Below are 26,272 nucleotides of genomic sequence, written 5' to 3' on the forward strand. Positions count from 1 at the left end.
GTCCCATTTCCGTCTCTCCATCCCAAAAGGATACTCTTGTGATGATCTCCTTACAATGGTAGAGGAATATGAGGGGAAGAGGCATTTCATACTACCTTCTCTGTCATACTTGTAACCCACATGAAATTGCTTGATATTTCAGAAATAGACCAAGTGCACTGGGAATAACCCCTTGAGTCAACTAGATTTTCTTTTTCAATTGGTTGTCTTGGTTCACTGAAACTGCGAGTCTGATCTGGAAGTTGTTGAAACTGACAGTTTCAAAGCTTAACTTAGCATATAGTAGTCTCTAGACAATTGCTATGTGATAAAACTTTCTGTGATGATGTAAATGGTCGATATCTGCACTAGCCAATATTCAATCTGTACTTTAAATGTGACTATAGTGACTGAGGAATTGAAATTTTAATTTCATTTTAATTTTAGTTAATTTAACTCTCACATGTGGCTAGTGCCTACTGTATGGGAGAATGCAGCTCTAGACCCAGAAAATAAAATGCCAAATGTAAATGTAAAAAAAATATTTGTGTGGTAATGATATCTTTTCCATTTGGTGTCCACAAGAAAACTAGCATATTTTTGAGGCAGCTTGAATAGTTAGCATCCAGGCAAAGATGAAAGAAGAGTAGTGAGTAGGCAAAGGAAAGGAGTAGTTAGTATGTCAAAGCAGGATAACCAGCTGGAATTTTCTTTATTCTTTCAGAAAATATTTCTGAATAGTGCTTCTCAAAGTTTAATGTGCATATAAATCACCTGGGGAGAGGGGCTTTTAAAAATACAGATTCTGACTCGGTAAGTCTGGGGTGAGGTCTGAGAGTCTACGTTCCTAACAATTTCCAGGAAATGGTGATACTGCTGGTGTATGGACCACAACTCAAGTAGCAAGAATTTAGACAAAAGATTACACCTCTGGTGGAACAAATATTTAGTGAATAAAGGGTAAAAAGGCATTGTAAAGTAATCATGAACCATATAAAACTGAATTTAGAAGGACATCTCATAGAAATTCAAGTTGGATGATCTCCATAAACCAAGAAATGACTCTCAGTTCTCAACACTACATAATCAAATTGCATCCTCCACAAGATATAACAGCAACAGAGAAATCCTTTGTCGTGTATCCTTGTGTCACTTTGGTCCATAAAAGTGTTTTGCAAGGGAGAAAAGGAAATCGATTGTTCTTGGAAAGGAATTGAATTGGGGCTCACTGAAGGAAAATTCCTAAGGAGCATTTCAATGTAGAGATAACCAGAGTCATGTGTATGGCTGGGAAAAAGGATAAAAATAGAAATCATTAATGACTCATATAGTCTGAATGACAACAGTGAGACTTCTTACTTAATATGAATTGAATATAGCTTTGAATGTATTTTCACAGCTTTGGTTATTTTCACAGACATATATTGAAAAAAAATAATCTCAACTTACTTCTAGTAGCAACCTAGATAGACATATGGATTTGACTCTTCCTATCAAGACTTTCAGGAAATAAAACTACCTGTATGACATAGATAACTAGCAAAAAAAGCGAGAGAAGTATGGGCTAGGGTAGAACACAAGGGGCTAGTTTAGATTCAAAATTTTCTGGCAATGTAGATTCCAACCAACTTCAGATTTGCCTTCATTCATATTTATGACTAAGCCCACAAATAAGCAGTACAATTTGAGGGAGTGCAGACACTACCTTTCATGTATCCATAGTTATTTCTGGAAGCAAACCTGGAGTTGGAAAAGCTGTGTATCAACAAGAAATGAAGAATCTATCAGATTTTAAGAAAAAAAGAAACCATGGGATTAATGCATTTTATACATTAGGTTTAGAGAGCAGCCATATCAACATTCAAGAGTCTAAATATTACTAGGGAAATTATTTGATGTTCCACAGTTACATAATATCACGCTCTGATTTTTATTTCTTTACCAGGCCCACAGGAGTCTTGCCAAGGCAACAGGAAAGCTAAATCTGATGGTCATATTTTGTTGTATTTTACAGTAAGCAAAGAAATGATTAACAAACCAATCATTTGTCAACATGTCAAAAGATGCTGATGACTTGCTCGACTTCAAGTTTGTTAAAGTATTTATACATTTACTGAATTTAAACTGCCAAAATGATTGCTTTTCCATTAACCAGTAGTCAGAAACACTGCAATGATAGAGGTCACAATGCGTGCAATGTTGTAGACATGTTCAAAAACTGTGTCATTTCCCTTTTCAATCACCACTCAATACACACTTGCATGTATCATTTGGGATGCTTGGAGTTATTTGCAGTTTCTACAATTTAATATCCCAAGTTAGTTCTCAAAATGGAGTCATCTGCAGAGCTGCTAGAAATATTATTTAGATAGTAAACCTGTAAGTATGCAGAGAACGATTTCCTATTTCTGCTATGGGTTAGTAGAAAATGAATTATTTTGTAGTTGTGAAAGCTCTGAATTATAGATGCTAAGATATTTGAAGGAAAGTTGTAACTTTACCATTTTTCTTTATAATTGTATAATTGATATTCTGCAACTTGACAAAATCAAGTTCAAGATGTTAAGTTTACTTTGTTCATTTCATATTAATATATGATGCTCCTGAATTTTTACATTGCCAGAAGTAAATACAATTAAAAGGAGAAATAAAATCTCATCTATCACAATAAAGTATTCTTCTTTGGCAGAACCCAATTGCGTATCTTTATTCTACATCCCTTTCCTGACTGCCCTCTCTTGCCTTGAGACTCAAGAAGAGAAAAATCAAGCAATACACAGATGTCAGAAATTAATTCACTCTTTTATTAAATATCCAATAATGGTTTTTATTAAATTGTACAGGAAGTATAATATAGCAAAAAAATTAATCTCGCTCTCTCTCTCTGTGTCCACATATACAGAAATAGATGAATATAAACATTATTTACCTATCAATCCACCGTTTTGTCCTATGTGCTCTTATAGATTTTTGAAACTAGTATTCAGTCATGTTCTTGTCAAGTAGTGAGAATGCCTGACTACTCGGAATTTTGTTTGTTGGTTTGTTTTCTAAAGTAAGAAGGTAAAGGGGCAGAGGCAGGGGCAGGAAGGATATTTAAAGCACAGAAAAAAATAAAAGTGCAAAGAGGAAAGATGTTTGTATTTTCTGCTGAAAAGTAATCAATTTCATATAAATAAAATTTGTAATTTCAATGAAAAAGGAATTCCAAAATTCCGAACAAATTAAATGATTCCATTCTTCCAATATAAAGTATCTCTACGTTCTTAAGGATTATTTCAAGATCTCTGGTTACTGTCAATAATACTGACTAAACAGAATATTAATTCTATTCTATTCTACAACTTCCAAGCTCTGTGACCTTTGTGGATAGTGATCAATAAATGACATCTATTATTATTATGACTTCTTATCCAATCAACAATCATATTTTTCTCCTCACTTTTCTAAAAGAAAGTTAATTGCATACTAGAAAAATACTTTACTGGCCATTGACATGTCACGGAATGCCTAACGGAGAGATCACTATGTGAAACTGATGCATGTGGGAGGGGATTCATATTTACTGGAGACTTTTTATGACTTAAATAAAGTGTTTTTTTTCTAACATCTATTGATTTATTTGGAGCATAACAGGAATGAAAGAAGAGGCCAAAATGCTTTTATATTTCAAAATTTAAATGACAATTAAAAACATCCCATCACTCCCACCTTTTCACCTTACTGGTACAATTTTGATATAGCATTTCTAGCTTATAAATGCTAAGACTAAATTGACCCTCATTCTTTGTCCAGAATAGATGACTGTTTTGAGCAATTGAAAAAACTGAAAACTTCAGCCATCCACATTAATAGAGAAGAGAGATATAATGAGCTGCATGAATAAAATCAGTGTTTTCGTTCCTACTGTAATAGGCCAATTGAAATTATAATTATAGAGTTCTACCAGATTTAAGGACCTGTCACCATTTTCACTCAATTTTCCTCTTTTCCAGGGGTTAATATTTAGCTATTAAAAGAAAACAATCCTTCAAACACATAGTAAATATTCAAAGTGATTTTAAATAGCATTTTATTCGTAACAAATTTGGTTGGTGCTACATTGATCATTTATAATTTGTAGATAAGTGAGATCAACTTCCGCATTAAGGGCTTTTTGTTCTTCTTAACTGTGGCTAACACTGCCCTCCCTAGGTAATTTCAAAAGTATTCACAGAACAATATCTCAAATTTATGATTCATTTTGGTAAATATTTTGTATTGCATCATAACTAATATATAACTGCTATAAAATACAATTTTGAAATATAGACAAGAACATATAAGTACATTTTTAATTCCTTTCCTCTCATTTTTAAGTTGATCATCATTTAATTTGTTATTGTGTAAACAGATTAAAAATAGACACTCAATTCTTCTCCCCTTCCTGAATGCATACTCTTTGCAATGTAACTTTGATGTTTTTCCTACTAGAAGATGCAATCTATTATATCAACTCTAGAATTTGGGCCTCTGCCCAAATCACAAGAACAGTCAGAGAAAGCCTTCTGGAGAATGTGGGACAGAAAAATGTCATCCTGGCCAAGGCCATTGTAAGGCAGCCAGCTCCCAGCCAATCTGACAGCTAATCACAAACCCATGTGGAAGCCCGACTGAAACCAGAAGAATTTCCCAGCTTAGGCCAATTTAAATTGATGGCCTGCAGAACTTTGAGCTAAGTAAGTGGTTTTTGTTTTAAACTACTATGTTTCAGAGTTGTTTATTGTGCAACAAAAGCTAACTGATATGGATGTGAATATTCAAAACAAGGTGTACGCAATTTTGATAATGTATTAAATAAGTTATAGCAATCTAAAACACTCATACCAGCATTGATTTTACTCTTATCCTTAAGATAAAGAAAAGACTAGAAATTAGTTTATCAAAAATAGGAATGAAAGATGAAAAATAAGCTTTTAGACTTTGTAATAATTATAACGGATATTGCATTTGTCATTTCTTTATGACTTGCATGTAGATGTTTAGTAAATAAGTTAATATACCTAGAATGGTCTTTGTTCTTATGTATTTTATACTACTTGACATATAACATGTTTTTCCAATTTACTGTAGAAAATCTATAATGAAGTACTACCTTCTCCTTTTGGTATGTCTCATTATAAGGAAATTCTATAGTCAGAGTTTTGAATTCCATCAGAAGCTGACACAGTCTAAGGGTGGAGGGAAAATAATTTAATTTGGAGATTAAGGAGATAGCAGTAAAAGAGTGGGGAAATGAAACAGGAAAGGGAAGTAAGCTAATAATAAAGGATGATTATCAAGCAACCTACCACAGTGGATGAATAAAGCTTATTTCTCCTGAAGACACACATCTGAGACTTATCCCAATTGAGAGATATGGAAGTTGGGATATTTGTACACTGACTCCCATCAGTTATTAGGTGGGGCTGTTCCTGGGAGTCATTAATGGCCCATCACTTTTGGTCTGCTGCCTAGCCACAAACTAAATCCCAGAGGACACACATAAAAAAAACCCACACATAAATTCAAGAACTGACAGTTTAAAGTCCACAGGTGTGAACCAATATGGCAAAGGTGAGAGGATATGGGTGGGATGCCAACTGTGTCTGCTACAACTATAATTTTACAGATTCAGTCTAGAGTTTAATTTAACCTAGTTAGGTTAAAAAAGAAATCAAGCAAAGACTTTTCATTGCATTGGGCTTCTCAAATCTTTTCTTAACCTTTCAAAAATCGTGTAGAATCAGCATGTTTAATGCAAGTAAGTCTATATCCAGCATTGATCTTAGATTCCCTATAGAGTTCCTATTACAAAGAAAATGCCACTAGTTTATGACCTTTGCTTATGAAAAGGCGCAGTCAATTTGGACTCTTTATTATATTTTGTGCCACTAGCCTTGCTTCAAATTTCTGTTACTTCATACATTTAATCTAAAATACAGTTCTAAGGGACTTAATTTAGGTCCTAGTCACCTAGTCTCTCACTTAAAACACTACAGTCTTCTACCTCCTCATTTTTCCTCTACTTACACATGAGCCTCCCATTCAACTTCATTGCCTTTAATCAAACTTTTTTTCTTTCTTGAATGAATTGATTTAACCGTTCCTCTTTTCCTGGCTGCATTGTTATTTGCTGAGGAATTACTTTAAAATATCCTTCTCTTCTCAGATCACAGAGTTATAGGCAAGATAGAAGCCAAGCTACCTGGAAAGAAGAGTTGAAGGAGGATTCATGGAAATGTGGAGGAAGAACATATAGAGGTGACTGTGATGTCATTGCCTTTTAAGACAGTCAAGGTAAATGATGATGCAGTTGTGAATAGCTTTCTGTTTTTCTTAAAGTGTTACTTTTCATTACAATATATGTAAGATTCATGATCCTGAGCTTTTGCTTCAATAGTTTTCACCAAAATAAACCCAGATTTTCTCATTTCTTTTTTTTCTCCCCTCCATCCATGTGCATGTTTTTCTTTTCATGAAAAAGTTGCTTGATGCATAGGTAAAGCAAGTCTTCCCAAGTACTGCTCTTTAATTCTACATCCTCACCTCCTGAAACATTCTTAGCATAACCCAGAAGGTAAAATTTTGGCCCTTGTTCAAACATACCACGTTGTTTGATGTCCCCACTCCCTATGCCATTAAACAGATCACTTCCCCTGCTGGGGTTTACTATCCCTCATACCTCCATGGTGAACTCTTTCTTACCTTTTGACACCAATATTAGTCATCATTTCCTAGACATTAGCAGGCTGAGTAAACTACTTCTAAATTTTTTGTACTTCTGTATCATGTTTTCTACCTATATTATACTATCTAGTTTACCGAAATGTGAGTTCATTTCACTAATAGTTTCCCAACTAGACCTTGAAGTTCTTAAGATCCGAGACTGGATCTTATTTTCTTATAACAACCAGAGCCAGGAAACATCTATTACATAGTAAGAATGCATTAAATGGGGTTCTCTGTTGAATTACCATTATATTTCATTCTCCCTTAGAATTCCTTATGCCTCTATGACTCTACATTGTAAAATTCACAAAGAAATCTCCACTTAAAATTTTTACTCTCTTTAAAATAAAAATAAAAAGAAATATTCAACTTTTCCTGAACCTCCTGTGATTCCTTCTCTTTCAAATCAAAGAAAACCTTGCCAGTTAATTTTTTTTTATAAAGCAAAGTATATTTTCCTCATTTGAAAATGTTTCATAATTAGGTATATTTCTGGAAGTTATTTATATAATAATCATGGTCATTCCTTCCTTATAAGTTACTCCAAGATAGCAGTTATATCTGTTTAAGTGCTTTATATTCTGTCTATTTTAGTAATTTGGATGAAAGAAGAAATGACATATCCAAGTGAGTAATTAGTAATGTAACTACCATCATCAACATAATATTAATTCTCCTTTTCCAAATATTATTTCATTATACTGTTACTATGACTAATTATGTAGGTGAAATCATTGTGGTATAGTAGCAGAAACACCAAATGGCAGTCAGGATACCAAAGTTCTAACTTAGTACTTGAACTCTATTGTGTATCCTGAAATATGTTGCTTAACTTCTCAGACCTTTGATTTTCTTAACAATAAAATAAAATTGCTGATAAAAGTAATCTGGATGGTTCATTTTAGCTCTAAATGATATCCGATCCTAGGATACAATGCATATCCCTTTGCTTTTTCTGATGATATCACTATATCTGTAAGCTGTACATATAAATTATGTCAAATGAGTGAATTTATGGAATAGAGACTTAAGTTTCTATGATCTTAGAAAGAGTATGAAAGTGAAGGAGGTTGGCTTTATATACTTAAAAGAGAAAGAAAAATATCTAGGTGTAGGTCAAAGAAATGAAAATCTGTAAGGTGATGGCTTTTAATTTGGACTAGATTTATTTATGTTGTGGCCATGAGAATTGTTAATGACATTTTTATTTTAGTCATTTTTTTTTTTTTTTTTTTTAGGTGAGGCAACCCTTGGTTGACTTCACAGATTGTAAGGACCTTGTCAGTTTATAATCCCTTATTTTTTTATTTTTTACACCTGCAGCACCTGGTCTTCCTAGGTGGTCTCTCATCCAAGTACTAACCAGGTCCAACCCTGCTTAACTTCTACGATCAGATGGGATTGGGCTCGTTCAGGGTGGCATGCCAGTAGACCATTTTAGTCATTCTTATTCTTAAATTTAGGTAAAGGCTGAAGGTAGGATCTAGATTCTTTAAATAATAATAATTATGATTATTATGAATCTAAAGAACAAGAGAAGTTAAAGCTATCAGAAAAGAAAAGGAAAAAGAGAAAAAAAACAGATGCTACATCTTAAACACAGCTTAATGTGAAAATAAACTGAACAATAAAGAGTAAATTTTTATTAAGGAATCAGACACCACACAAGAAGTCTAGTAAATTACATTAGTTTACTCAGATCCATGATCATGAGTGCCTATATTAGTCCTTCAATTAAGGATTTAGCAAACAGTAGAGTGCTATGCGGGTAATGAGAAATCTAAAGATGACAAAAGAGATCTCAACACTTACCTTGTTTTATTCCCACATTGCAAAAGGGAAAACATTTTTAAATATTGATTTTCTTCCAAAGTTTTCAGTTAGTTATTTCAAACCTAATAAATTAGAAAGATTTTAGGAATTGCATTTCAGATCTCAGTAAAATTAAAAAGAGATTAAAAAGACCTTTGGATAAAGTTTTATTTAACATACAAAGAAATGTGAAGACTCCTAAAGTTGAAGAATCGTGTATTGTATCATTTGTCACATTTAAGATAAAAATAGGGATACTATGCAAAAAAAAAAATGTTTCTGAATTTGTGGAAGACATTCTGGAAATATTTATTAGTGGACCAATACATATTTCAGTAATATTTGAAAAACTGGCAAACATAAATCAAGTTATGTCAGTTCTTAAGCAGACAGTAATTTACTTCGGTATATCTCCTCTTAATTGCAGTCAAAAATGTTACTATAAAATAAATTTGGATGTGTAAGCTCTATCTTTACTCCACATATTGTCTACTTGATAAACGATCAAGTAAATTCTTATTTGAAAAACACAGTTCAGAGAGTTCTTACTTAACTTATTCTGTCATGGTCTCAGCCTATCCTAGGCAAATGTGAAATTATTCAATATTTTCTATTTACATGGTATAAATCTAATTAACTGCAGACCACGTAATTTTTTTTTTTAATTTTGAAAAAAAGTGAATAATAAAACTACGACAATAAGGCAAACCAGGGATGTTTTCTTCCATTCAGTAATTCAGCTGAATTGCAATTAGTCTCCTATTCTGTCTCTGTGTTCCACTGTAGTGTTTTCTCCGCCAGAGTGAACTTTGTAAAATGTTCTCAAACCCAAAGGCTTCTGATCTCACTTACAAGGTTCTTAATAACCTGGCCCCTCCCACCTTTCCTTCTTCCTCCATTCAGCTCTAGTCACTTATCTTCTTTGCCATTCCTTGAATATACCACCTAGCTCTGTCCCAGGAACATTTCACTTATTCTTCCCCTGCTTATGTGCTCTTATATGTTTATATATATCATCATAAATTGTTCTTAGCTTTCTTTAGGCCTCTTCAAAAACAAAAGCAAAAGCCCCTACAAATCTTCCTAACATATTTTATCTCTATTATCCTGCTTTGGTTTTCTATTTTGTATATATCACATACTGACATTTTACATATTTTTTTAATATTGTTCACTTTTGTACCTTCTAGAATATAAGCTTCATGTGGGCAGGGACTTTACCAGTTTGTTTCATTAATGCTTCCCCAGCCCCTAGAGTGATATGTGGTACATAATAGACATTCAATAAATATTCGTTACAGGAATAAATGACATTAGACAATATATATTGATAATAAATAGTAACTATTTGCCCTTTTGCTTTCAGCCAAGTGATTTGCCAAATGAACCACTCAAGAGTACATTTAAAAGAGGATGATCTAGTGACGGCCATAGGGGAGGGGATTGGGAGACTGGGAGAAAGGAGTGAAAGGTTAAAGAAGTACAAATTAGTAGTTGATGGTCATGGGGATGGTGAACACGACATAGGAAATGCAGTTAGCATTAATGTAATGGCTAGGTGAAGAGCCAGAGGAGAGAAAGAGCAATCAGGGGGATCATTTCATAAACTATATAAATGTCTAACCAATGTACTGTATACTTGAAACTAATAATAAAATTTTAAAAGAAGAGTACATTTAATATGACTAAGTTATATATCCTAAAAGTTTGTTGAGACCTGCAGAGTGTGCATATGTTTACTATTTGGTCCTAAACATAAAGTAGGGATTATCAATATATAATGGATACTGATATCAATTTTGAGAAGGCAGCCTGGAGTGTCAGAACTGGAGATGGCACCAGAGAAACTGGATTTGAGAGGCTTTGGCTTTATTTTTTAGAAGTGTGCAATTGGACAACTCAACTGGCTTCTCTGCATCTTAATTTCCTCATCCACTAAATTGGATCAATAAAAATAATTACTTTCTGGCTTACCTCACAGGATCATGTGAAATTCAAGTAAACTAAAGCATTTAAATATGTACTGTGTAAACTTTTCGAGGGCAAGTGTTCTTGATATTTACAGGTGTGAGGGAAAATACGAATTAAAAATAAGAAAAAAAATCAATTTTCCCTGGTACAGAGAAACAGTCTCCTCTCCTTTCCTTTTCTTAAAGCATTTACTTTAGAAATTTTGTAAGTATAAGATCTCTCTCTGCCTTTTTGAAATGTATGTAAATCTCTTCAAAAGCTAAATAAGCCTCTTGCCTGTTTTACAACCCAGGTGTGTTTCCTAAAGGGCCTAGGAGCCATGTTTTTGAAATGGAATTATCAGGGAAGATAGTGCCCCTATCTCCCAGTTTCCATGAGAAGATAGGAGCATAAGTTTGGCTGGCCTCTGGCTCCAAGCTGCAAACCTAACTTCTGTTATAAAGATATGAGAAATTTATTTTTATTTTGGAAAATAACAATTACCAAACACAAATGGTCACTATAATTACCAGGTGAATGTAGGATGAACTATGTGTGAGAAAGGGTTGTGTCAAGTGCTCTTACTTAAAGAGTAGTTATTGTTTATCTTGGGAAAAAATATAAAATGGGTTGTTTCTATTTGGCTATTTAAAAGGATGAGATTTCTTTCTCTCTTTGCAATCTCTTTAGATTGCCTGTAATGTGCACCACATTCCAGTTTAGTGCTTATTCAATAATAAAACTGTTTTCTTTCTCTTCTACCTTTCTGGAGAGGTTTTCAAGATTGGCAGAAGATTTTTGTTTCTAATTATATTTCCCCAAAATAGGGGAAATGAAAAGTCACATTACAAACAGAACAAGGGAAATTCTGGTTTCCACTTGGGAAGTAGAGAGTTAGACAAAGCATTATCCCATCCTTACAACATCCACCACCAGAGCTGGACAAACTGCAAGTTTACAACTTTTCTCAAAGCTGTACAGTGATACCCTACATTTTTGGTACCAGAGACCAGTTCTCCTATGAGAATGTAACTTCTGATGATCTTAGGTGGAGTTGAAGCAGTGATGCTAGCCCTGGGGAGCAGCAGCAAATAAAGATGAAGCTTCGCTCACCTGCCCACCACTCATTTCCTGCTGTACTGCCTGGTACCAGGCCATGGACTGGTACTGGTCTGCAGCCTGGGGGTTGGGGACCCCTGCTCCAATAGACCTTCAGTCACAGGGTAACTAACTAAACCAAAATCTAAAAAGAATTCAGCTGGAATTGTTAGCAATGTGGTAAAGAATGAGTGGGGACTGGCAAGAGAATGTGGCTCCCTTGGGGATCATAAAGGGGGTTCGAATCCAGTCTTAGGACCTAACTTTCTCTATGGCCTCATTGCCCACCCCCAAAGATTGATAGGGAACCTGAAATAGAAAAAACATCCTGTTAGGGGAATGAAAAGACAAGCCATAGACAGGGCAAAAAATATTTATAAATCACATATATTGCAAAGGACTTGTTTCCAGAATATATAAAGCACTTTTAAAACTCATCAAAGAGAGAATAAAAACTGATAAAAATAAGGGCAAAACTTTTGAATACACACAGTGAGAAGATATATGGACGGCAAAAAGTACATAAAATGATGCTTGCCATCCCTAGCCATTAAGCAAATTCAAATTAAAATTACTTTGAAATACTACCACATTTATTAGAATGACTAAAAAGTAAGTTGCTGGTAAGGATGCACGGCAACTCAAACACACATTATAAAATGGTACCATCACTTTGGAAAGCAGAAACAGTTTGGCAGTTTCTCATAAAAGTAAGTATACCTACATCATGTGACTCAAAAAATCTGAATTATCCCCAAAAGAGAGAATACTTACGTTTACACAAAAACTTGTATGTGAATGTGTATAGCAGCTTTATTCATAATCACAAGACACTGAAAAGAATCCAACTGTTCTTCAGCAAGTGAATAAACTATAATACTTCTATACAGTGAAATACTATTCAGCAATAAGCTCAAAACAAAACAAAAAAGCTATTGATATATGCAACAACATGGATAAATTTCAAATGCATTTTTCTAATTGAAAAGAAAAAGCTGATCAAAAGACTATAAACAGGGCAGACAGAGACCCATGGACATGGACAATAGACTAGTGGTTAAGGACGAGGGGAGGGGGAAGGGGGAGGTAGATGGGGTAAAAGGGGTCAAATATGTGGGGACAGAAGAAATCTAACTATGGGCAGTGAACACACAATGCAATATATATATATGCCTTACTGTTGAATTGTATACTTAAAACTAACTGGATTTTGTTAACCAATGTCACCATAATAAATATATGACACTCTGAAAAAATCAAAACTATAGAAATGAATAATACAGCAGTAGTTAGTAGGGGTTCAGGGCTGGAGAAAGAGTTTACCACAAAGAAAAAGCATGAAGAAATTTTTTAGTGGATGGAACCATTCTGTATCATGACTTCAGTTGCAGATACACGACTCTGCACATTTGTCGAAATTGATAAAACTGGATATCACAAAGAGTGAATTTTACTGCATATAACATAAACATAAATTTGGAAGAAATAAAGTATAATACTAATTTGATAATGTGTCATCAGTTACTAATAAATCTCAACTGTGACACATTGAATCACATAAAAGTTTCAGATTTATTAAGCATAATTTATTTGGTTTTAGTGTATTAACAATGGAGCAACCAAAAAGCCATATTATTTTCAAACTGAAGACAAAATGTAAAAAAACATAAAGTATATTTTATAACAAAATTATTTGGTCTGTCTCATTAAAGGGAGGTAGTATGTTTGAAATATCAGGCTTACCTCCAGTCTTCTTAAGCTAGGGAAGGGATAGTGGAGATGCAAAGGGCTGGGTCAGAAGGCACAGGAATAGTTCAAGATTGTGAGTATGAATTATAAAGGCAGATTAGTCAGAGTTAAAGAAGTGAAATTGTAAGATCACTGCATGATATAGAGATTTGAGATAGAAAAGAATGGATTGATTCTAGTAAGCTGTTCGAGGTAGTGTGATAACTAATTAGATAACCGAGAGGTCTATTGATCAAAACTGAGAAGGGGATTATTCTATAAGCAACTCAAGCAAAATTTCTTTACAAAATGGTACTTAGACTATAGAATTAACTGTCAAAATGTCTTATATAAGAGAAAAAGAACCAGATAAATATGTATTTATTGTGACAAGGGCTTAAATGAGAAAATTATTGATAGGCAATGTTCAATGATCAATAATTAGAAATAAAGAAGTGGAAATTAGAATTTAGCTCAAAGGAGGTTATAAACAACTGACGTGGAGATTGTAAAATAGTTTGTCAGACATAGGCCGGGTTTATCCAGCACATTCAAAGGTTTTAAAGCATCTAGTTAATTTGATCAATGTAAGCAGCCTGGTTCAAGGTGACAAAGTAAAGAAGAGGGCTGAATTATCCCTTAGAATGTATAATTTGAGCAAGGCTTTTGCTTTTTACTATTCAGGATTGAACTGCATTTTCTTTATGAATAAAAAGCCAACATACTCAAATAAAATTTTGTTAATTTCACTCAAAAATGGCTATTCTAAAAGGGCCATTATGATTTTTCTCATTTGTCGAATGTTTACACAGATGTTATTTGTCTTCTTAATCTAACTGTTGCAGCTCTCTAAATATAACTCCAGTTGGCCTTTTTCTGACAACATGCAAAAATTACTTATTAAAAAAGCACTCTCATACATTATTGGTGGAATTTTCACTGGTACAACAGCCCAAAAAGACACCATTTTTTTAAAAAAAAGAAATAGATTCTGCTCTCAAATACCCTCTCAATTAGTGAGGGAGTCAGATGCAGTTAGAAGATATGAAATTACTTCCAACAGTATACTGAATAAGAGTGGTGATAACAGACAACCTTGTCTTGTTCCTGACCTTAGAGGGAAGGTTTTTAGTTTTTCACCATTAAATATGATATTAGCTGAGGGTTTGCCATTTATGGCCTTTGGCATGTTGAGGTACTTTCCCTCTATATCTATTTTATTAAATGTTTTAATCATAAATGGATGCTGTGTCTTATCAAATGCTTTTTTTCATCTATTAATATGATCTTATGATTTTTATTCTTTATTTTGTTTATGTGGTGTATCACCTTGATGGATTTGCATATGTAGAACCATCCTTGTAAAAGGCTCTGGAATGAACCCCACTTAATCACGATATATCATTTTTTTTAATGCATTGTTTTTTGTATTAAATTTGTTAGTATTTTGTTTAGAATTTTTGCATCTGTATTCATCAGAGATACTGGCCTGTAGGTTATGTGTGTGTGTGTGTGTGTTTGTGTGTGTGTGTGCACGCACGCGTGTATGTTATCCTTACCAGGTTTTGGTATCAGGATAATGTTGGCCTCTTAAAATGAGTTAGGAAATATCGCCGGCTCTTTAACTTTTTGGAAAGTTTGAGAAGAATAGGTGTTAAATCATCTTTGAATGTTTAGTAAAATTCACTAGTGAAGCCATTGGGTCCCTGACTTTTACTTTTTGTTAGGTTTTTGATGATTGTTTCAATTTCCTTACTGTTGATCAGTCTATTTTCCAGCTAGAACAATCAGGCAAGAAAAAAAAATAAAAGGCATCCAGATCTGAGAATGAAGAAGTCAAATTGTCACTGTTTGCAGGTGACATGATTTTCTATTTTAAAAAAATCCTAGACTCTACTAAAGAAAAACTATTAGAAACAATAAAATAATACAGTAAATTTTCAGGATACAATATCAATGTACAAAAATCCATAGTATTCCTATACACTAACAAAGAATTTTAGAAAAAGAAATGAAAAAAAAAACAATTCTTTTCGCAATTGCAACATAAATAATAAAATACTTAGAAATAAACTTAACGAAGTATGTGAAGGACCTATACAGTAAAAACCAGAAGACATTATTAAGAAATTGGAGAAGACAAAAAGAAATTGAACAATATTCCTTGTTCATGGATTAGAAGAAAACTACATAGTTAAAATGGCCATATTACCCGAAGCAATATACAGATTTAATGCAATCCCCATCAAAATCCCAATGACATATTTTTTCAATGATATTTTTTAAAAAAATAGAACAAAAAATCGCTGCAGCATTATCAAGATTGTATGGAGTCACAAAAGACCCCAAATAGCCAAAGCAATCTTGAGAAAAAAGACCAAGGCTGGAGGCATCACTCTGCCTGACTTAAATTATACTACAATGCGACAATATTCAAAATGGCATTGTATTGGTGGAAAAGCAGACACACAGATGAATGGAATATAATTGAGAGCCCAGAAATAAATCCCTGTATATATGGGTTAATAATTTTCCCCAAAGAGGTTAAAACATAGAGTGGAGAAAAGAAACCCTCTTCAATAAACGGTGCTGGGAAAATTGGAAAGCCACGTGCAAAAGAATGAAACTAGACTGCTATCTGTCACCATACACCAAAATTAACTCAAAATGAATCAAAGACCTAAATATAAGACTTGAAACAATAAATTGCATAGAAGAAAACATAGGTCTAAACTCATGGACCTTGGATTTAGAGAGGATTTTATGAATTTGACCTCAAAGGCAAGGAAAGTAAGCACAAAAATAAATGATTGGGACTATATCAAACTAAAAATCTTCTGCACAGCAAAAGAAACCATCAACAAGACAAAGAGGCAACCAACTGGATGGGAGAAAGTATTTGCAAACAAAGACTTTGATAGGGGGCTAATATCCAAAATATATGAAGAACTCATATAACTCAAAAATGAAATAACAAACTCCAATTAAAAAATGGTTAGATACCTGAATAGATACTTCTCCCATGAAGACATACAAACGGCCAACAGACATAAGGAAAGATGCTCCACTTCACTAGCTAGTAGGGAAATGTAAATCAAAGCCACAATGAGATACCATCTCACACCCATTAGAATGGATATTATTAATAGGACAAGTAATAACAAGTGTTGAAGAAGTTGTGGGGAAAAAGGAACCCTCATATTCTGCTGGTGGGAATATAAATTGGTACAGCCACTATGGAAAACAGTATGAAGGTTACTCAAAAATTTAAGAATAGAATTACCTTACGATCCAGCAATCCCTCTTCTGAGTATCTACCCCCAAATTTTGAAAACATTTATGTATAAAGATACATGCATCTTGATGTTCACTGCAGTATTATCCGAGACATGAAAACAGCCGAAGTGTCCTAGGATAGATGATTGGATAAAGAAGATGTGGTACATATATACAATGGAATATTAGTAGCCATAAGAGAAGATGAAATACTGCCATTTGTGACAACATGGATGGATCTTGAGATTATCATGCTAAGCGAAATCAGTCAGACAGAGAAAGTTGAGAATCATATGATTTCACTCATATGTGGGATGTAAAACCGAAAGCAACAAATGAACAAGACAAAAAGAGACTCATGGACACAGACAACAGTTTCATGGTTACCAGAGGGAAAGTGGGGAGGAAGGGAGATAGATAAGGGTCTTCGGGGTCAAGTATATGGTGACAGAAGAAAATGTGACTTTGGGTGGTGAACATACAATGTAATATACAGAAGATGTATTATTGAATTGTACACTTGAAATCTATATAATTTTATTAACCAATGTCACCCCAATAAACTTAATAAAATAAAAAATGAAACACCATAAGAGTTTATAATATGATCAATTATATCTAGAGCCTAGATAAGAATGTGCTTTGTTCTTACAGGGATAATGGAATCTTGAACTTGACAATGGACATCAGGCACGTGAAAACAGTCTACAATTTAAAAAAGAGAAGAAAATTACTCAGAATTTTAGGTTTTTTTGGTGGAAAAATTCTTCCCTTGTCTCTCCTACCTCTAGCAGCTTAGCTGTCAGTTATTACCTTCTCTGGGAAAAAAATCCTACTTTTTGAATTGTTTATTAAGCAAATGTCCCCTTGATGTCTTCAATGAGTCAGACTCTGTTTTAGACACAAGGGCTACAGTGATGAATAAGACAAACTCCTTCCCATTATGGAACTTACTTAAATTGTGGAGTAGTCCAAGCACAGACAAGTGAATGCATAAATAAAATAAGATATTTTAGAGTGCTATGTTTAAAGTTGTAAGTAGAATTTTAAATAGTTTTATATAAAACACCAAGTAGAGAGCTCAAAACTTAACAATAATCCCAAGAATTAGATCCCTCTTGCCTTTCTTCCTTCCTATATCTCACTGCTGCCATTTTTTTCTCTTTTAATTTTCACTTTCTTTATTCTCTTACTGTGTATAATTTCTACTATGCTTATCGCATCCTCTCTAAAAAATTACATTATTCTGTTGTGATTTTTACTTCTGAGGATGACTGCAAAAAACCAATCCTCATGCAGCAGTGCTAATGCTTGGAAGAGCCTTTTTGTTGTGGGTTTGAACGTCAATGGACCATCCCATTTCATACATTTATTATTAACCTCCATTATTAAAGCTGATGATACTGTTTTCAATTATTAGACTCTATGTGTGGCCTGAGCAATTCTGACATGAGCAATTCAGAATCAATGACTTTCTACCCTGAGTGCCACTGAAATCTCTCTGTTCATAGCTGTAGCTGTTCCCTAAAATGTGGCGAATGTTTTAATTCTCCCTTTTAACATCTTAGTTATATTTTTATTTTTTCTCAAATAGGGAATTCCTTGGATTAAAAGAGTCCATCAAGCAAGAGTGCAGGTTATAGTGATTTCCCCTTCTATCTGCAGTCATGTCACACACCAAGTGAGGCTGTAATATGGTGGATACTAAAATCTATTCGAGGACCCTTTCTGCCTGATTATGTCATGGTTTACACACTCTACACATCGAGTCTTTACATGTATGTAAAAAGATCTTATATAGACATGCAGATATTGATGCCACTGAAATGAAAAAGGATACAGTAAAATTATTCCTTTTCCTAGAAGTGCTTATATTTTCATGCTCTCAGTGAACCTCCACGTATGTAGATAAAAATGAGTAAAAATATTGGCTTATTAGTTTCTTTTAAAAGTAGTTTGGATTTTCTTTTTAGGTATTTTACCAATAATTTCTACCTTGAATGATAAAGTTTCCTTCAGAAATAGCCTTTGTTTAAGCCACTGTACCAAGCCAGATAATCATTCATTATCATAGTCCTCTCTAGGACTGCTGAAGACATGAATCACCATAGCAACTCATCCTAAATAAAAAATAACATGGTGGCAATTTTAGGGGAATAAATACTATAGGTGCTGAACTCACAGTTATTATTCTGCCCTATCCACTGAAGTTATCTAAATAGCTGAGCCATTTCACAGGTGCAAGAATTTACAAACATACATATTTGTGTCTAAAGAGTTTAGCTGCTTAATTGTGATTTACAGCATTATCCCCAATTCAGCCACAAAGCCCAGTTTGTTCTCGCCACAATTAACATTATAATGTCTGTCTCATCTTCAATGCACCCTCACTCACGACTAAACAAGTGCATATACCTTCTCCTGATTTTTTTTTTCTGTGAAACCATATCCTTATACAGCTTCAAAATTTTACTTAAAATATATTTCCCTTTTATGGCCTCTAAGCCAGAACCTACTTAAGATCTATTGCTCCTATTATTTTAATGATATAGTTTCTCTCTCTCTGTCTCTCTCTCTCGCTCTTTCATCTCATAGTTTCATTTCAACTTCCTCTTATGTACAGCATTAAGCTCTTTTTTGGGACAGCTGTATTCAGTTAGTGATGTGCATGTTTATATGTTCCTGTCACTTGAGCTTAAAGACATTTTCTATATATCCCTTGTCACTTACTGATTGATATAACTGGCAGATGGCATTTTTTAAGAAATATCATCAGCTGTACAAAATATGCTGACATCTCCAGTAGTAAATAATGCAAGACAGTCACAGTTTAGAAAGCATAGTTGCTGCTTTTACAAAAAAAAAAAAAAGGAAAGAAAGAAAGAAAAAGAAAATCACAGACTTATAAGAAAATGATAAAGTAAACCTTATTTAGAGTGTTCTAGAAAATGATTCTGATACTTATAGTAAGAATTTACAGAGAACATTGTTCTTTCCTTCATTTAAAAGATATTTGCTGGGTGCATTCCAATCACCTTCTTTGGCACTCAGAAAGTCACAGTGAATAAGAAACGCAAGGACCTGTTTTTATGAAATTCACATTCTTTTGGAAAAAGTAAATGTAAACAAGCAAGCACATATGTAAATAAGATAACTCTGATCATGATAAATGAGAAGATATAGAGATGTGCTAATAGTTGGCAAAGTATATACGTATATGTAGTGTGTAAGTGCGTTTGGGGGACAAAGATGTGTGATGCTATTAATGCCCTGCCTTATATCTCCTTTGGCCTATCTTTGAGTTCACCTACAATTATGGTAGACCTACATCTGAAGCCTCAAGCACTTCTCTGCCCTGGGGGCACCAGATCATTATGCTTGCGCAGGTGCGACTCGGAAGTACGGGGAGCGAAATTCACTTCAATTCTCAACCAATGGGGAATACGAGTTAGTATATAAATACCACAAAAATAAATACATACATACATACATAAACAAACAAACAAACAAACAAATAAAATACCACAGCCTCCTTCTCCTCTGATGGGAAAATTCTAATGTGTGTCCAACAGTTTCTTAGAGTTTCTCAGAAGGATTTACCCCCAGTTGCTCACAGCAGCAACCTTCTCATTAAGACATATTTTATAGATTTTCTTTATTTCCCTGCCTCACTTATCCTACTCCCTCATCTGTGTTTCCTGGAATTAACTACCTGTATTCAAGTCCTTGTCTCAAAATTTGCTTTTAGAAAAAAACAGAAACAAACATAGTACGAGAGAGAAATTTAAAAAATGTACTTGGGTAATTAAGAAAGAGCACACTAAAGTAGTGTTAGAAATGAGATCTAAATGACAAGAAGTTACCATCCACGGAAAGATCTGAAGAGAGTTCCTGATGGAAAGAAGAGCAACAGCAAAGGCCTACAAGTGAGCAGTGTTCAATGAACACCAAGAAGACAGAGTGGCTAGATTAGAGTGAGTAAGGTGAGTGGTCGGCAATGATGTGAAAGGGACAAATAAGAGATATACTTTATAGGACTGTATAGGTGATATTAAAGAGTTCAGGCTTCCATTATAATTATAATCAGCCTTTGTAAGCTTTTAAGCAAAAGAGTAATATATTTTGATTTTAAAATAAATCTCTGGCTATTATTTGAGAATATATTTTAGGGAGACAAGAGTTATAAACTAATAAGAAGGAATCAAGAATACTATTTTTTAAATTTTATTTTATTAGTTTCAAGTATACAGCATATTGGTTAGACATTTATATAGTTTATAAAACTATCCTCCTAATTGCTCTTTCTCTCCTCTGGCTCTGTACCTAGCCAATATATTAATGCTAACTGCATTTCCTATGCCATGCTCCCCATCCTTATGACCATGTATCAACTACTAATTTGTACTTCTTTAACCCTTCACTCCATTCTCCAAGCCCCCCAACACCCCTCTCCTCTGGCCGTCACCATATTGTCCTCTGTATTTGTGAGTCTGTTTTTTATTAGTTTGTTCTTTTTGTTTCTTAGATTCTGCATATAAGTGAAATCATGTGGTATTTGTCTTTCTTTGTCTGACTTATTATGAAACTTCTATACTAAGATAGATGAGAGAAAAAATATGAACTCCTTTTAAGGAGGAGAGCAGAAATAGAATGTTCACATTCAAGATACATTTTTGAGAAGAAATCAAGAAAACTCACTGATGGAAAAGCAGTAAAGAGCAAAGAAAGAAACCAAATTCCATTAAATATGAAAAGCCACATTGAAATAAGGATGAGACAGGAGATATAAATTTAGGAGAGAGTGGCATCTAACAATTTAAAAACATGAAACCAGAGGAGATCCTCTAGGAGAGGCATGTAGAGAGCCTGGGAAGAAATCTTGAGAAAGAATTCAAGGAACCACAAAGCAAACTGAAATGGAGAAGTCAGAATAGATATCTTTTGCCTACTCTGTGTCCATAGTTCTGACAAGAACTATGATTTCATAGACACCAAAATGATATATATTAAGAAATACCAGGAAGGGAGAACTGGCTTACTGCAAAATGTTGCTGAGAGTACAATTATGAAAACAGAAATCCAACTATTTGATTTGTTACCTTTAAGATTATTAATAAGAGCAGCATAAATTAGTGGGCATGGAAAATGTTGTATATTGAAGAGAAAAAAAGCATCTGAGGATGTTTAAATAGGAAATATAGAGAGATTTTTAAAAAATTTTGTACTTAAGAAAAGCAGACACAAAGAGCAATATCGGAATCTGAATGGGGCATGCAGGATCAGTACAACTATGCTAGAGAAAATGTTATGTGTTCACAACAGCTCCTCTTCCTGAGCATGAGAGGAGTAAATTTCTCAGTCTCCCTTGCAGTTAGGTTCCTACCATGGAAATGCATCTGGACAATGGTGTGTTGAGAGAAATTATGTATGCCATTCCCAGGCATTGAGCTTTAAAAACATCTCATCAGTCTTGCGCTTATTTTTCCCCTTCAAGAGCAAACTTGAAAGTCATGTGTCCCAGATGGAGCAACCATGAAGTGGAAGCAACCTGGGGTTCTGGGTCAGTCTTCAGGATAGCCACCAAGAAGAGCAAGCTACTCATGTTAGACTCTTATATGAGGAAAAGATAAACCATTGTTGTGTTTGGCCACTGAGTTATTTAGTTTCAGTTGTTACCTCAGCAGAGCCAAGCCTATCCTGACTAATACTCCTGCACTGTTTCTAAGGTGATTGATGTTATAGCATTTTGCATATTTTAGAAAATGTACTAATAGGGAAACTGACCTTATGTTGCAGGAGAGAAAGTATATAACTGCAAGAATATCATACTTGAGAAGATAACAATTGTTGAGGTTGGCCTCAGAAGTAGGGTCACTGCAAAGTAAGAAAGGCAAGGAATGTGAGTACTAAAGAAATCAAATGATAAATTTAGTCAAAGGAAGCTGAGGAAATTTTCTCATTTACTGCTTCTATTTGGCCAAAGAACACTGAGATAAGAAAAGAATATCATCTGAGAGAGAGGGAGTAGATGAGAGAATATTGGTTCATTGAGGAGAGAAGACAACTTGTGAAATAATTCAACGAAGAGGAAATCAGTCAAACTAAGAAAGTAAAAGACTGTCTGGTAATATTGTATATATTTTAAATGTATGAGCATGAATGTAAAATATATCCAAGTAGAATATTTGTGTGCATTTTTGTGCTGATTTCCGCTTCCTGGCTGAAGGCATAATGTAGTTGGATAGATGGCATTAGCCAGGCATGTATAATGAAGAAAGAGTAGAGCAAGAATATTGCAGGTAACTGTAAAGGAGTAACTTTAACAATGGATCAAAGAATGTTAGCAGGGCAAGAGGGGAATACAGACATTCACAGGCAATGGACATTGAATAATCTGTAGATGAGAGACCTCCATAGGACAAATAGTTCCTGAAGTAAGAGTACTGGTATAAATAATCTACAGTACTGGTATAAATAATCTACAAGGATAAAAAATGGTGCTCAGGATGTGGAATGCTTCAAATCAAGATTTGAAAAGCAGTTCAATTATTTTTTTTATCCTTGATATCTTCACTTTATATTTTTTAATTTTATTCAATTTATTATGGTGACATTGGTTGATAAAATTATATAGGTTTCAAGTGCATAATTCAATAATATGTCACATATATATTGAATTGTGTGTTCAACACTCAAAGTCAAATTATTTATTGATGATTAAGAAGTCAAATGTATTGCACAGTAAAGGACAATATTTTTCTTACAAGAGTTCTCAGGAGAAATCACTGTTATTCTCACAATCAGAAAAACTTTGCTACTTCTGAGCAACTCATTTGTTTTTGTTTTATTCAGTGGAAATTGTGTGAGTTATTAGAGAGGGTTATACCCATGGCAGAAATGTGAAAGTTATTTCTGCTAAATATGAAAATAAATCTTAGAAGGACACCAAAAATAACTTTCAGCTTATCTTAAAGTATAGATTTTTGGAAATTATAAAGAAGAGGGGCTAAAAGAATGAGGGAGGGTAGAAGGAAAGAGCAGACTATTAGGCAGATGGAGAAAGCACCATTTGGTGTCCTCTTTACTATATTAGGTCACCGGCACTTGGTTTAGATAAATGTTATGCCTAGGCTGCAATAGGAAACAGAAAACCATCCACAAGTATAGTGAGGATAATTCACCTCAAAAATATGTTTCTTACCTGCTTAGGAGGGAAACACTTGGAAGGAGCCCAAGAAAGTCACACCACAGTACAGTGTCATCATCCAACATGGAGAAGGGATAGATATAAATATCCGCTAACTAGATATCCTACAGACAGATCTCATCGCCACTCTCTTCCCCATAGCTGCTGGATAAATGAATTACAAAGTTCCTCTAGAGCTTAGTAAATGATAGGAACCTAGTAATAGCAATAAAGTAGAAAGCAAAAGGATGAATGTGGCCCCCATTTATCACCCTGGATAACCCAATATCACACCTGTTTCTGATACCCAGTGCTCAAATAAACAAAAATCTAAAGACATGTGGAGCTTGTGAAATAAGTTCTATACGATAAAAAATATAAGGAAAGCAAAGGAAATAAACATCTGAAAAATGCAAAAATAAAGCATTATGAATATATATTATGTCATCTAAACTAATTTCATGAAAACATAGATTTTTGAAGCAAGATTAGAAAATGAGATAATGAGACAACCGAATTACCCAGAAAGGAGACTGAATAAGATGCAGAAGCAAAGATTGGATAGCTATAGTTCATAAGGAAAGTAATGAAAATATAATTCTGATGATAAAAAGTAAATCATGTAAGAATCGGGAAATGGCAAAGCCATAATTCCAAAATTGTGGAAATAATAATGTGGAAGACAAATCTGAGATTCTCTCCAAAAATGAACAATGAAAGAATGAGAAAATATAAAGAAAAAATGATAAATGTATAAGAAAATGAAAATTCAATATACATAAAATTTGTGACCAAGTGAAGGAATCGGAACAATTAAAACAAATACCATGAAGATATAATAATAAATGTAATTTTGAATGTGAATAAATACACAAAAGTACAGTTCTAAATCCAGGGATCTGAGGTCCCAGACAAAGTTATTGAAAAGGGAAATACCTCTAGATATAGGCTGGAAATGTATAGTTATTACCAACATGATGAAACATCTACAACCATCCAGGCAGGAAGAAAGAAAAAAATAATCACCTTATTCCTAATAGAATGGCTATCATTAAAAAGGCAAGAGATAACTAACGTTGGCAAGAATGTGGAAGAACAGGAAACCTTTGCACATTTTTGATGTGAATGTAAATTGGCACAGCTGCTATGAAAAACAGTATAAAGTTTCCTCTAAAAGTTAAAAACAAAACTACCATTTGATTCAGCAATTCCACTTTGGGGTATATATCCAAAAGAAATAAAATCTGGATTTCAAAGAGATATCTGCTCTCCTATGTTCATCGCAGCATTATTTACAATAGTCAAGATGTGGAAGCAACCTAAATGACTGTCAACAGATGAATAGATAAAAAAAATGTGGTGTATATATATATGTATATATGTATATATATGTATATGTGTATATATACATATATATGTATATGTGTATATATATATGTATATATACGTATATTGTATATATGTGTGTGTATATATATATGTATATATATATACACATACATACATACGTACATATACATATATATATACATACATACATACAAGGGAATATAGTTCAGCCATATAAAAGAAGGAAATCTTGTCATTTACAACAACATGGATGAAACTGGAAGACATCATGCTAAGTGAAGTAGGCCAGACACAAAAGGACAAATACTGCATAACCTCATTTACATGTGGAATCTAGAATAGTCAGACTCATTGAACCTGAGAGTAGAATGGAGGTTTCCAGGGGCAGAGTGAAGGAGGTAATGGGGAAATGTTGGTCAAGCAGTACAGTTTTAGTTATGCAAAATGAAGAAGTTCTGGAGATCTAATACACAGCATGGTGACTGTAGTTAACAATACTGTACATATTGTATACAGTAAGTCCTCACTTAATGTTGTTCATAGGGTTTTTGAAAACTGCAACTTTAAGTGAACCGATGTATAACAAAATCAATTTTACCATAGGCTAATTGCTAATTGATATTAACTCTTGTTAATATCAATTAATCTATGGTAAAACTGGTTAAAGTTAGAGTTTCCAAGGACCTACAGCTGACGGTAAGTGAAGACTTACTGTACTTGAAATTGTTCTAACCACAAAAATAAGAGAAAAATAATTTCAAAACAACAAATAAAATCTTGATTATGAAGGGATAAAAAGAGAAAGAAAATGGTAACTATATGAGGTGATGGATATGTTAATTAGTTTGATTGTTGTGATCATTTCACAATGTATATGTGTATCAAAACATGTTTTACATATTAAGTATATACAATTTCTATTTGTCAATTATTCCTCAATAAAGCTGAAAATTTAAAAAATAACTTCAAGAAAGAAAAGCCTTACTGATCTGTCTTCTGTTTTAAATTAAAGGGCAGAAATCAAAGAAAATTTAATTTTAAAATTTAATTTTAAATAATTGTTATAAATGTTATCATAAAGAGAAATCAAAAGCATTTTTCAAGCCTTAAATTAGTAAGAAAAACAGACATCAACATGTTTGA

The 26,272-nt window shown here is 33.6% G+C and overlaps 1 pseudogene; it reads right to left on the reverse strand.

Moving 5' to 3' along the window:
- Positions 1-8,043: 8,043 nt before the first annotated feature.
- On the reverse strand, positions 8,044-8,162 carry LOC112485501 (annotated as a pseudogene).
- Between the last annotated feature and the right edge of the window lie 18,110 nt (positions 8,163-26,272).

This window comes from Pteropus alecto, unplaced genomic scaffold (assembly GCF_000325575.1).
Source record: "Pteropus alecto unplaced genomic scaffold, ASM32557v1 scaffold301, whole genome shotgun sequence".
Classification (NCBI taxonomy): domain Eukaryota; kingdom Metazoa; phylum Chordata; class Mammalia; order Chiroptera; family Pteropodidae; genus Pteropus; species Pteropus alecto.